The sequence below is a fragment of the Spermophilus citellus genome, assembly GCF_964194105.1.
Source record: "Spermophilus citellus genome assembly, chromosome: 6".
NCBI classification, from domain to species: Eukaryota; Metazoa; Chordata; class Mammalia; order Rodentia; family Sciuridae; genus Spermophilus; species Spermophilus citellus.
In genome coordinates, this window is record NC_138187.1 from 77,559,568 (window position 1) to 77,573,041 (window position 13,474).

The window sequence follows — 13,474 nt, forward strand, 5'->3', positions numbered from 1 at the left end:
TTCCCAGATTTCCAAGAAATCTCCATACTGCTTTCCATATTGACTGCACCAATTTTCAGTCCCACCAGCAATGTATGAGTGTGCCTTTTCCCCCATATCCTTACCAACACTTACTGTTGTTTGTGTTCTTAATAGCGGCCATTCTGACTGGAGTGAGATGAAATCTTAGGGTACTTTTGATTTGCAGTAGATAAATGGATAAAGAAAATGTGGCATATATATATATACAATGGAATTCTACTCAGCAATAAAATAGAATAAAATCATGGTATTTGCAGGTAAATGGATGAAATTAGAGAAGATAATGCTAAGTAAAGTTAGCCAATTCCAAAAAAACAAATGCCAAATGTTTTCTCTGATATAAGAAGGCTTATTCATACTGGGGTTGGGAGGAGGAGCATGGCAGGATTAGATGAACTCTAGTTAGGGCAAAGAGGTGGAAGGGAAATGGAGGGGGTATGGAGGTAAAAATATGGTAGAATGAGATGGATATCATTGCCCTAAGTACATGTATGAAGACATGAGTGGTGTGAATATACTTTATACACAACAAGAGATATAAAAAATTGTGCTCTATATGTATAATATGAATTGTAATGCATTCTGCTGTCATATATAACAAATTAGAATAAGAAATTTAAAAAGAGCACTACAGAAAGAGTATAGGGAATGGATGGGGTGTGGTGATCTTGAAAACAAAACTACCTTCTAAGTCCTTAACTGTGAACTTAGTCTAGGAAGAATGTGAATGTCCAGTTGAGGCAGCTAGATCACGAGTGGGCAAGATTCGTTGACCAATTGGATGTTGTCAGAAAGGTAGAAAGGGAGGACTGTGAGCGTCTCTAGGCATTTGGCTTGAGTAACTGGGCACTACTGACTGAGAATGGGAATCCTTTTGGAGCTCCATTTCCTTTCACCCAGACAGTGGGAGGGTTAGGAGGACCAATGGTTGGAGAAACAGGTCTCAATCTCAGGGTAAAACTTGGAAATGTGATCTGGGTGAAAGCAACCAGACCCCAAAGGTCACATACTATAGGATATCACCGACATGAAAGCTGCAGAGGAGGTGCCTCTATTGAGAGGCAAAATGGATTAATGATTGCTAAGAGACTGGGGGTGGGAGCAAGGGCCAGGGATTAGCAGTGACTGACTCATGGGTACAGGGTTTCCCTTGGAGTGGGAAAATCTCCAGAAATGACTGCACAACCTTAAAATAGGTTAAAGACCAGGGCAATATATATATACAATTTAACAATGGACAATTTATGTTTGTGAATATATATGCACTCTTGTTTGCTGTATGAATTACATCTCAATAAAAAAGTATTATGGACACAGAAAAAATCAATCATAACATAGAAGTGTTTGTTAAAGCAAAAAGGTAATAAATATAAATTAGGTTTTATTATAAAACCTCAATTCCTTTTTGAAAGGAACCAAGATATAAGCAAATAAATATGCACCATGATTTCCTTATCTTTTGGAGAACTTGCACTGTTTCAAAATTTCTGTTAACCCTTTCATAATTTAGTATAGCAAGCTTGAATAAAACATCAGAGCTGGTACACACTAAATCAAGGCTTGTGGTCAGGCCCGCCCTTTGCTGGCAAGCTTTGCCCCAGTGCTTGCTGGGATATGCTGTTCAGCTCACGGAGGATGTTTACTATGATTGGCAAATTGGAAACCAGCCTATCTTCTAATTGCAATGCAGTAGTTTATTTAGCTAAGTACTGGTCAGTATATTACCATTAAAGAAAAGGGGGATAATAAAATAACATGTTCCCAAATGCCTCCTTTCTGTTCCCCGAAATGTAGCCAAGTTAAGGGAACAATGGGAGCAAACTTGGGCCAGAAAGTCCAGGTACATATTATCTTGAAGGACACTGGCTTTCTCTACCTCCACTGCCACCTAGGGTAAGCTAGCATTATCTGTAGAAAACTACTTTCTTGCATGTGCTCCAGGATAGTTGCTCCTTGGGATTCTGGTCATACAAGCAAACGGGGCAAGCTAATGCTGAAGATGTCACTGCTTCTGCACTCTAGCATAGAAAACCTCTCTCTTGTGGGGACTGGTGTGGAACTGAAGGCACTGTGGGAAAGACATGGGTTACTTGCCTAGCAGGCCACCAACTAGACAGAACATCCTGAGGGATGGGAGGCTCTGCTCAGCAAGACACCCTGAGGGATGGACATGCTGCCAGCTCAGACCATTGCAAGTAAACTGTCTGTGGAGCAGCCGCTGATCTCTTGCAAATTTTCCCCAATAAGTCCTGTCTCCCATGCTGTATCCAGGCACTGCTTTGACCTTCCCGCAGCCTTGCCCACTGCCCTGGCACAACTGGGTAGTGGAAATGACTGTCAGCATTGCCACTAGGGACTGTTAGCACCTCAAAACAGTAATTGTTGAGTACTCTTCTTTGTTCAAAATGAGCATCTACATGCAGCTAAATATTGGCTTTGTAAGGAAAGATGATGGGCACTGGTTAATTAGACACACATGCAAACTGTAAGCTGTGCAGATAGATTTCTTAACCTATTTAAGGCTGACATTGTTATTGTTGTTGTTTCTTGTGGTATTTAGTGGCTGAATCCAGGGGCTTGTTAGGCAAATGTTCCGCCACCAAGCTACATCCCCCGTCCATTTTTAAAATTTTTATTTTGTGACAGGGTCTTGCTAAGTTGCCCAGGCTGGCCTTGAATTTACAATCCTCCTGCCTTAGCCTCCCACATAACTAAGGTTACAAGTTGCACCATCATGTTCAGTTTTAAGACTATAATTCTATTTAGTAAATGCCCATTAAGTAAAATATACTTCAAAGCAGTAGATTTTTGCCCACATTCTACCCCAGGACATTTGAGAACATCTGGAGATATTTTTGATTAACGAGAATGAGGGACAGAGAGGGCATTCTATTCTATCTAATGGTAGAGGCCATGGATGATGTTTAAAACCCCCTAATACATAAGAAAGCCCCCCACAACAAATAATTATCCCATCCAATATGTCCATAGGCTGAGGTTGAGAAACCCTGCCTTCATCTTGGCATATAATAGCCATAATATTAACAGAAGGCCATCTGTATTTCAGGATCATATGTGAGTCAATCTGGTTAATGATTTGTTGTAATGAGATCAGATTGGAAAGAGACTTAAGCAAACTCTCTCCCATCTTTCCTAATTTCTGGATAAAACAGCCATGACATTTATTTTAATAGCTCAAATGGCAATACGTAACACATGCATCGCATAAGCTGGTGTTTTCTCTTTGCTCTTGCTCTCAGGTCTTTCCATTCACATCACAGACAGCAAAACCAGGGGGAAGGTATGATAAACCAGAGAGCATGGCCTCCATCACAGGTCTGCGGTGACAGACCCTCCACTTGGGCACACCAATCTGCACAAAGCCAACAGAAAGAAGGTCAATTTTATTTTATTTTCCTCCCTATTTGTTTAAATTAGAAAATGAAAAAGCTAGCAAAATGAGTTTGTGACCTGTCAAAGTTTGGCACATCTGTACAAGTGTCACCTCATTATGTGGGTTTTATATGAACATGAAATCAGCTTAATTAATCTGGACCATCCAAACTATAAAAATTCCTCCCAACAGGATTTCCCATAAACTCTGGGGCAAACACCCAGCTAATGTAAGCATTTAGCTGCCTTTCTTCGGAACCCAAGCCCTGTGACGTTCCAGCTATTTCCTCTTTCTCAATAAAGAAGAAGAAAATAAGCATCCAGACTCTCGGAGAGTGTAAGTGGAACACATGACAGAAATGAGCCCTGTTTCATGTTCTAAAAGATAATTCATCACTCACCGTTTCTGCTCCTTTGGAATGGAGCAGCCTGTCTATTTTCCAGCCTTAGGGGCCCAAGAGGATTTGAAAATATCTCTCCTCCAATTTTCTGTCAACTGAGATAAGCCAGGGTGTGAATGTTGACAGTTTGGAAACTGAAGACAAAGCCTTTTTCCATGAATGAGCCACATTTCTGAGCTTCCTTTTTATCTTGAAGCCATTTGGCCAGCGCCTGGCTCCTTTCAGAAGAGAGTGACAGAACTAGGCAGGGTCCAGGATTTTTTTCCAAAGAAAAGAGGACTGGTTCCTATTTGAGTTGTAGGTCCTAATTTGTAGTCAATGTTTTTACCTTGAATTTATCATTGCCCATGTGACCACCAGGTATTCAACACATTGTTTTATGAATAAAAAAATGAATAAGAGAACAAAGGATAAATGCTTCCACTCACAGCAGGACATCAGTGCCCAAAGAAACTGAAATCCAGCTGCATACACATACCTAGTTAATTACAAATAGATTTAAAGGTAAACCCCAAATCCCCATGTCAGTCTATGAAAATGGAAGAAATATGTATTCATTAGATAAAAACCAATTCTGAGGTACTCATTACATCATTCATTCATTAATCTAAAATGATTTTGAAAAATTTGCCCTCTGCCAAATGTTTTGGTAAAGTCTGTAGAAAACACAGAGACAACATAGTCTCTGCCCATGAGGAGGCCATGGTCACATTTGGAAAATATATGTATGAATAAGTGATTACAGTTGGCCTCCTATATTCAAAAGTCCAGTGCTCATGGATTCAACCAACTGTGGATAGAGGACATTCAAAAAAGACATTGTATGCACTCTGAACACGTTACAGACTTTTGTTTTTTCTTCTCATTATTCCTTAAATATAGCTATTTACATAGCATTTACCTTGCTCTATATATTGGAAACCATCCAGAAATGATCTAAAGTATACAGGGGTATTTTTGTAGGTTACATACAAATAGGACAACATTTCATATCAGAAATTGGAGCATCTGTGAATTTTGGTAACCAACAGGGAGTCCTGGAGTCCAGGAACCAATCTCCCATGGATACCACAGGGTTATTGTATAACTACGATGAAAAAAGTTAAAAAGTGTAGAAAATATTTCAACTACCCTTACAGCTTACAGAGTAAATCCACACAAAACCCTTTATAATTTGGCTTCTGGCTGCACTGCTGATCTCATTGTCTAATACTTTCCTACATGCGCCCTTGCTTCTGCCAAAATGAACTGCTACCACCATGCTTTTGCTCATAACTTTTTCCTTAATCTGGAATCGGCTTTCTTTTCGGCTAATTGACTTTTTGCCTTCAAAATCCATCCCAAGCATCATCCTTGCAGAACATCTTCTATGAACACTTTCTTTGGTGCTCTCCCTGCCCCCTAAGGCTTCGTTTGGTCATTGTAAGTATCATTCCACACAATGAATGCTATTTCATTTGTCTCCCCAACTAAGTCCTTGAGTGCTTAACATAGATTCTGAGCAGGGATAAATTTAGAGAATAAGGAGATTAAAAGAGATTTCATATGTTATTTAAGTTGCATCTGAAAGATGACAGGGCTTGGACTTTTGAGGTGGGGGGTCAGAAGAGAATCTTCCACCCAAACAGGTGGAATAAGGGTAAGAGCAAAATCATGAGCAAGGCAGATGTAAGTATAGAGGCAATTTTGCACTTGCAAACATTTATTAGGCACAATGAGCTGTACAAGTTGCTTAATTAATATTCCATTAATACCCACAAGAGCAATTAGCAAATACTTTGTCTGAGGTATACAACTTACCCAGTGGAATAAGGAGGTAGTAGGAAAGGTAGTTAGGGCCATACTCTAAAAGGATGGTTCTGATTAGTGATGTTCCCAATCCTGAGGGAGCATTTGGAAATATCTGGTTGACAGAATGACAGGGATTTCAGGATCCCTAAACATCCTGAAATGTACAAGATAATCCTTCATAAAGAAGTATTATCTAGTCAAAATGTCATTACAGACCAACTGAACCTTCTCAGTCTTAAATCAGACTAAGAAGGGGCACCTTATTTGGTAGCAATTAGGGAATGAGTTTTTATAGCAGATGTGAGGCATGTAGAGAACACAGCCCTTATTTCTCACAACTGCCCATGACATGCTGGTCATCCTGGGGGAGCTCAAAGAAGAAACAGCCATGGAAATGGAATTCCTCAGTTCTTCTCAAGTGTAGCTGGAGAACAAAGCCCCCTGACCAAGAACTCCTTTGGAAATGTGCAACATGAGATTCAGCTTACCCCAGGGATACTGTGTGAACACATGGAAGGCCCCAAAAAAAAGTTCTTGAGCCTCCATTAGCTTTTCAGAAAGATTAAACTTGATTTCATAAGAAAAAAAGCAAAGGTTGTTTGAGATTGAAATTAATAGACATTTTTATTTCTTTTGAAAAAGACCTCAAGTGAGTAACTATTTTTTTAAAGAAAGAGAGAGAGAAAATTTTTTTAAATATTTATTTGTTAGTTTTTGTCGGACACAACATCTTTGTTTGTATGTGGTGCTGAGGATGGAACCCAGGCCGCACGCATGCCAGGTGAGCGCGCTACCGCTTGAGCCACATCCCCAGCCCAAGTAACTTTTTTTAAAAGAAAACTTCATCCAACAAGTGTTAGAAGTCCAACCCAGTTCCAGGGGTGTCACAACAATGATGGTCTAATTTTGCCATTGGTCCCAAGAGGTCCCACCAAGAGATGCAGTCATTAGACTTCAAGTGCAAAATACAATATTCCAAGCCTCTGATACAGAAGATCAGGGACTAAGTGATGTTTCTGAAGATATTATAGACTGCATTTTGGCTAGAGGTATAGTCCTGAGTGTGTCAGGTCTGGACACGTTAACAGTGGAAACTTCAAAAGTAATGGCTTCATCCCTCTAACTTATGACTCATAAAATGGGGCTGACCATGAGAATCAGGAGGATAATTTAGTAATTTGACCATTTTGGTAGACAAATTTATATCTTTGAGTGGCCCTGATGGCCCATTTTCAATGATGCTGTGCTGTAACATAAACCTCACACATCTGTACACTAAAGATATAAAATACCCCACCTGGGGAAAAGCCAATGGCAGGCCCTCCATTCCAGGATTTTGAATCACAGACTAGATTTTGCATTTTACCTCGGCCCAAATTATGAGATTCTCTTTTCCACTCTTTTCCTTGCTTCTTTGCATCACCTGCTGCTACATGTTTATTTATCTGGGTTTGGAAGAGAACTCGGAAATAAAAATTGTAAATGTCCTCCTATCCCCACCTGAATCTGGTAACAACAGCTGGCTCAGCCAGCTGCAAAATATCATGTGCTAATGACTTGAGTTAGATTGAAGTGGAAGAGGATTGTAGAAGTGAACTGTGTAGATAAGTAGTGAGATTTTCTTTTAATACCTCTTTAAAAAAAAGACTAATTTTTTTGCAGATACTAATAATATTAATTTTCTGTTATTCTCAGCACGAAGCTCTAAGAAATCCTTTCTATAATCAGACGTCCACCACCAGAGAGTGACACAGAAAGAAGAACGGGCACTGATTTTGATCCAGTTACTTAGTTACATTAAGATTGAGATTGTCAGGAAAAAAAAATATAGTTACAAAAGATTTGAATCTCAGATGCACAGAGAATATTTTAGCATGAAGTATGCCCCGCACAAAATTTGTGCAAGTAGCGCATGCAACATACAGTCAAAAACTTTTCGTTATGCATCTGTCATTCAAATTTAACTAGTGACCTGCATCTTTATTTACTAAGTCTGGTGACCTTTCTTAAGATGAAAAATTGATGAACAGAGGTTCTCCCTGAATTCCCCAAATCGGATGTGCTGAATGGGATCAGTGATTCTATACAAATAACAAAATACAATTTTCTGAAATTTGTATTTAGCTTTAGGGTTACTTTGGGTATTTATATTTAAACATGGGTGTTCAGAACCAGATTCTAGGAATTCACATTTTGCTAACATCTGTCAAGAGGCCACTGAAAGAGCTGAATGTTGTCAATGGTCTTCAGCCCCAGCTCCCTCCTCGATCCAATTATCTCTGCAACCAGTACAGATACCTTCTCAAACTAATAGCAGAAACTGAAGCAGAAAAGTGCCTGTTTACCAATCTTCCCAGAATTGACAAGTGAATTAATTTTTTAAGTTGTACAAAGGATTTTTTTCTTACTATAGTCTACACACAAAGTTTGGTAAAAGTAGATAAGTAGATGGTGTATAGTTTGTTGTCAATCAGAACCCTGTACCACGATTGCCAGCATGAATTTGGGAGAATAAAGGACATGCTAGGGGTACTTTGAAATTTCAGTGTCTTGTGAAAATGAATTGTTAGCTTTAGTCTTCAGTGATGCACCAAGTAGCTGTCTGCTTCTGAAAAGAGTAAGGTAAAAATATCCCATTGCCCCTAAGAGACACAATATATTTCCTCTTATTATGTATGCACTAGTTAGTTCCTAAGGGAAGCAGAAGACAAGCATGTGTGAAAATCAGCAGGCACTGTTTTTAAACCTTCCCTGAATATCTCGAAGATGGACACAAATATTGAGACAGCACTGTGTCCATGTAATCACAGGCCATGACAGACAGTAGGACAAATATATCACCACAAATGCTGCTTGTTTGTTGTGCGATGCAACATGATGAGAGTTGTTTAGTTGCCTGTGGGATGCCGGTCTTGCACCCCAGCCAGTTCAACTTGAGAGATCCACGAGGTGAGGTAGTGTCCATAATGTTGACCAACTAAGGTTCTTCAAGATATTGTAGGGGAAAGCCACAACTGTGGCATTTGAGGGACCCAGACTACAGCCTGGAGATTTCAAAGCAAAGTTACGTGATGACAAAACTGTTTTCCAAGAATGTTTGTGAAGTGGGAGAATATGCTAGAGAAGTAACATTTGTATAAATAGGAAAAGACTAAAATGAACCTAGAAAAGAAGTGATATCATCCAATGGAACTAATATGCTGTAGATATCCAGAAAAGAATATGGCTCCAGAACCTTCCTTATCGCCTTGTTTGGCAGAGATGTGGCTGGAAAAACATTATGATTTCAAAAAAATCTTAAAACAATAGAGTAGAGGATCAAACTGAAGTTTTAATTACTCAGATATATACCCTAGTTCGATCCAATTCAATGAGCATTTAGCAAGGCCTCAATGATTTATTGTAGCAATTACTACAGATTCCTATAGGTTCACTACCTTTCTTTTTAAAAACTAAAAATGCTGCCATTTGAGGACTTGAAACACAAACTGAATATGGATTGAAAAAGAATCTGTTTGGAAAGGAACCTTCAGGTTAGAAGAGCTGCCCAATCTTAGCCTCCATCTGGGAAAATAAGAATGTATCAGTACTTGAACTTAAACCTCAAGGTTTATTCGCAAAATTTTGCTGTATATTCAATGTCTTGCTGGCACACAGGGCAAAAATGGAAAGTCTAAGGTAAAGAGATTTTAAAATGTGACTTTCATGATTTAAACACAAAATCAAGCAAAATCTAGACATATATGTTATTACTGCAAGTTAAAAATGTTGGTAAATTGGACTGGGGTTGTGGCTCAGTGGTAGAGCACTTGCCTAGCACATGTGAGGCACTGGGTTTGATCCTTAGGACTACATAAAAATAAAGGTATTGCATCTATCTACAACTATTTTTTTTTAAAGTTGGTCTATTGGGACTGTGATAAGTCCCAGCAACCATGAACAACTCCAATTAGCCTAATACAATATATAAAAACATACGTACTCCTTTGTATCAAAACAATGACTTTGTGGTTAAAGGTAAGACCTTTATCTGGGAGAACAATTAATTAAATAATCTACTAATATTTTAGTATTTAATATTTTAGTACTCAATGAGCAAATAATGAAATAAGGATTTCAGAAGAATAGCAGAAGACCAGTAGGGACTTGGACCAGGTGGGACATTAAGGTCAATGAGAAAAGAATAGGAGAAAACTTAAAGGTGTCAGAGGGAGGCACTTGGACCAGGTGGGACATTAAGGTCAATGAGAAAAGAATAGGAGAAAACTTAAAGGTGTCAGAGGGAGATCAAAGGTGAGAAGAACAACATTCGACAGTGGAATGCAAAGCCCTCAAATAACTAACTTACTGCCAAATGCATCCCAGACACATTAGAGACCCGAGGCATGCTTTCCAAAGCTCAGCTCGTATATGATAATATGTTCCCACCTGCAAATGGAAGGAAAGAAAACTGAGAGTCTCTGCAGGCAATGAAAGTTAGTGGCAGCTACCAAACGAGAATTGAGTGGGTAGTAAAATATAATTGTGATTTGAGGGCAAATAGCTACAATTCAGCCTGGCTGTGCCATTTGTGAGTAATATGACTCCCTGACACATGTGGCAATGAGGACTTTAAAAGTTTTGCAACGTTCTCTTCCTTCTCCCAGGATGGGGCTATATTGAGATAGAGAGACCCATCTATTCATCCTTACTTACCACGTTAATAAATATTCACGAAGCACTTTCCTGTAAGCCTTTCAGGCTCTCACACTGTGGGGATACTATAACTAAACTATCCCTCAAGTCCCCTTCCCTAGAAAACACTATAATGTACATCTGCTTCTCCCCTGTAGGTTTTGTAGTTGAATGGCTTGCACACAATGTTTATAGCTTGGCTCTAAAAGGAAATGCCACCTCCCACTTGAGATCAAGATTCAGTATTGAGTGATGAAAGGCACTGAGGCTTCATGCAGGAAACATATCAATAAGCCCCTGCCTCAAAGGATCTACAACTGTTCATTTTCCCCTTCCTACTCCCGTCCTCTATAATGGAGAATTGCCTAAATGACTTTTTCTCTTGGTACCTACAAGAAAATGATTTTTTAATTAAATATAAGTCTATATAGTCATTTAACATAAATTTGGCAAGCCATGGAAGAATATTAAACTCGCATCCTTCATAAAGGGTAAAATATTTGCAAGAACCTGATGTCATAAGGATTTTTGCTTCCATCAACAAGATTTTCATCAGCAACAGCTGTGCAAACTGCCAAGCATTCTAAACCTACCATTCGGCTGCTTATTTACCAATTTTTTTTTTCTGCTATCTGAATCATCCTTCCCAGCACTCAATATTTTTTCTGACATCTAGCTTTTCATTCGAGTTCATGAGGTTTGGTTTAGATGGTTGGTTGCAAGGTGGAATGGGAGGGTAGGAGAGTCTCTCTTTTCTCCTCTCTTTCTTTTCAGAATTGCTTTCAGGCACTACATTGAACTTTCTCCAAGTTTATTGATTTTAGGGTGTGTACTCATGATTGCCAATTGTGTCTGGTGCCTACTTTTTTGTAGTACATAAATAGGATTTTCTCTCCACTGCAGTTCATACGTTGTTGTCCCTACCCCAACTAACAACATATCTGTTCTGTACTAAGTAGAATGGAATGAAAGTAAATGATCTCCATTCTGTGGTGAGGTGACTTTAAATTGGGCCTCTTTACATTCTTTTTTTCCCCAAAATTCCATTTTCATGCTTCAGTAATCAAAGTTTTCCAGGTAGTTCAGCAAAGAGGAGTTGGTTGTCATTGTTATTTAATGGAATTCTTACTTTGTGAAGAGTCTCCTCCAAAAAGGCAAAAGGTATGTGAAAATAAATATTCTTGCTTCTTAGTAAAGAGATGAGCAAAATCCAAAATGTTTCTCCTGTTTCTCCCTTTAAATTATTTTCCTATACCTTTCCATCTTCCATCATGTAGTAATTTCTATTCTCTGATACCACCTTCTCTTCTGTCCACATTAACTTTTAGCTGTCCACTTGGAAAGGTTCAGATAAATGAATTCATCCTTCTGTGACCTAAGATTAAGGTGTCTTCTCTCTCTGAAGAATTTCTCTTAATAAGAAATACTGAAATAGTTATGAATCCAGAGTAATGTATCTTTAATGGAAGAATTTCAGATAATACTGATGAGTAGCAAAAAAATATTTGGGAGCCGTGGGAAGATTCTTGGTGCCTTTCAAATTATTCCAGATTTAATACTTCTTTGATTTATGTTCTCTCTCCTTTAAAACAATTACAAAATATACAATATAAAATAAAATTAATAGATAAATGTGATAAATGGGTCAAATGGTGGCTTCATCAAATGTTTTCACTGATATGTGGAAGATAACCCACAGTAAGATGAGGAAATAGAAATTCAGTAGATTAGACAAAGGGGAAGTAAGGGAAGGTGCCACAGTCTGGCTGGGCACAAAATCACCAGGAGGTCACGAGCCACTTGTAGGTTCAAACAGGAACTGCTTTATTGCCCGAACCCCACGGGGCCTCCTTATTGCCGGACAGCAGAGGTTTATATACACAACTGAATACACAGCTTGTTTCAATTTAGCATCATCCAGTTACAGCAATCAGTCATTATCTTAAATAATTATACACAGCTTAACTTAATTGTCATCATCTTAATGGCTCGCTGGTGTTACTTCTCAACCACTCCTTCTGGCAAAATGCCAGGCGCCATCTTGACTTGGTTGTGGCTCTCAATAGGAAGGGAGGGATGATAGGAAAAGGAAAGATAGTGGAATGAATCTGACATAAATTTTCTAGGTACACATATGTATACCCCACATAGAAGCCCATCATCAAGTACATCCACAATAATGGGGTTCTGATTAGAATAAGATATACTCCGTGCTTGTACAATTATATTAAAATGGATTCTACAGTCATATATAACTAAAAAAAACATAAAAAAGTAAAATTTAAAAAGTAATAGATGATCAAAAGTTAAGAGTAAGGCTACAACTAATGATAGGAGGTAAAATAAGTTAGGGATGATATTAGCACACAAAATTTACACAAAATATCAAATTGCATGACTATTATAACAGGCCCTCAAATTTAATACTGAACATCTTGAAGACAAAAAGCAAAGGGAAACTACCATTAGTTACAGATTGACAGAGTTCATAGGTTGAGAACATTTGTTGAGAAGAAACTATACTCAATAGCAATCAGGGGCTAAGATTGTGGCTAGGTAGTAGAGCGCCTGCCTTGCATGTGTGAGGCTCTGGGTTTGATTCTCAGCACCACATAAAAATAAATAAATTAAATAAAGGTATGTGTCCATCTACAACTAAAACTATTTTTTTTAAAAAAAAAGAGTAACCAACAAGCCTTTGTGTAGAGTAAGTATGCATAAGAATAAGGGCTGGGGATGTGGCTCAAGCGGTAGCGCGCTCGCCTCGCATGCGTGCAACCCGGGTTCGATCCTCAGCACCACATACCAACAAAGATGTTGTGTCCGCCGAGAACTAAAAAATAAATATTAAAAAAAAAAATTCTCTCTCTCTCCTCTCTCACTCTCTCTTAAAAAAAATTCTCTCTCTCTCTCCACTCTCTCTTTAAAAAAAAAAAAGAATAAAAAGTTTAAACCCACACAAAGTTGTAGAAACATATTCACAATAGTCCCAAATGGAAACAACTTGCATGTCCATTAAATGCACTAATTGTGATATATACATACTACTCAGCAATAAAATGTAACAAAATACTAATAAACACAACAGTAGGAGTGAACTGTATAGTCATTATGCTGGATAACAGACAAGCACAGAAGATATCTATTGAGTGATTCCATTTACTCAAGATTCTTAAAAATGTAAACTAATCTAT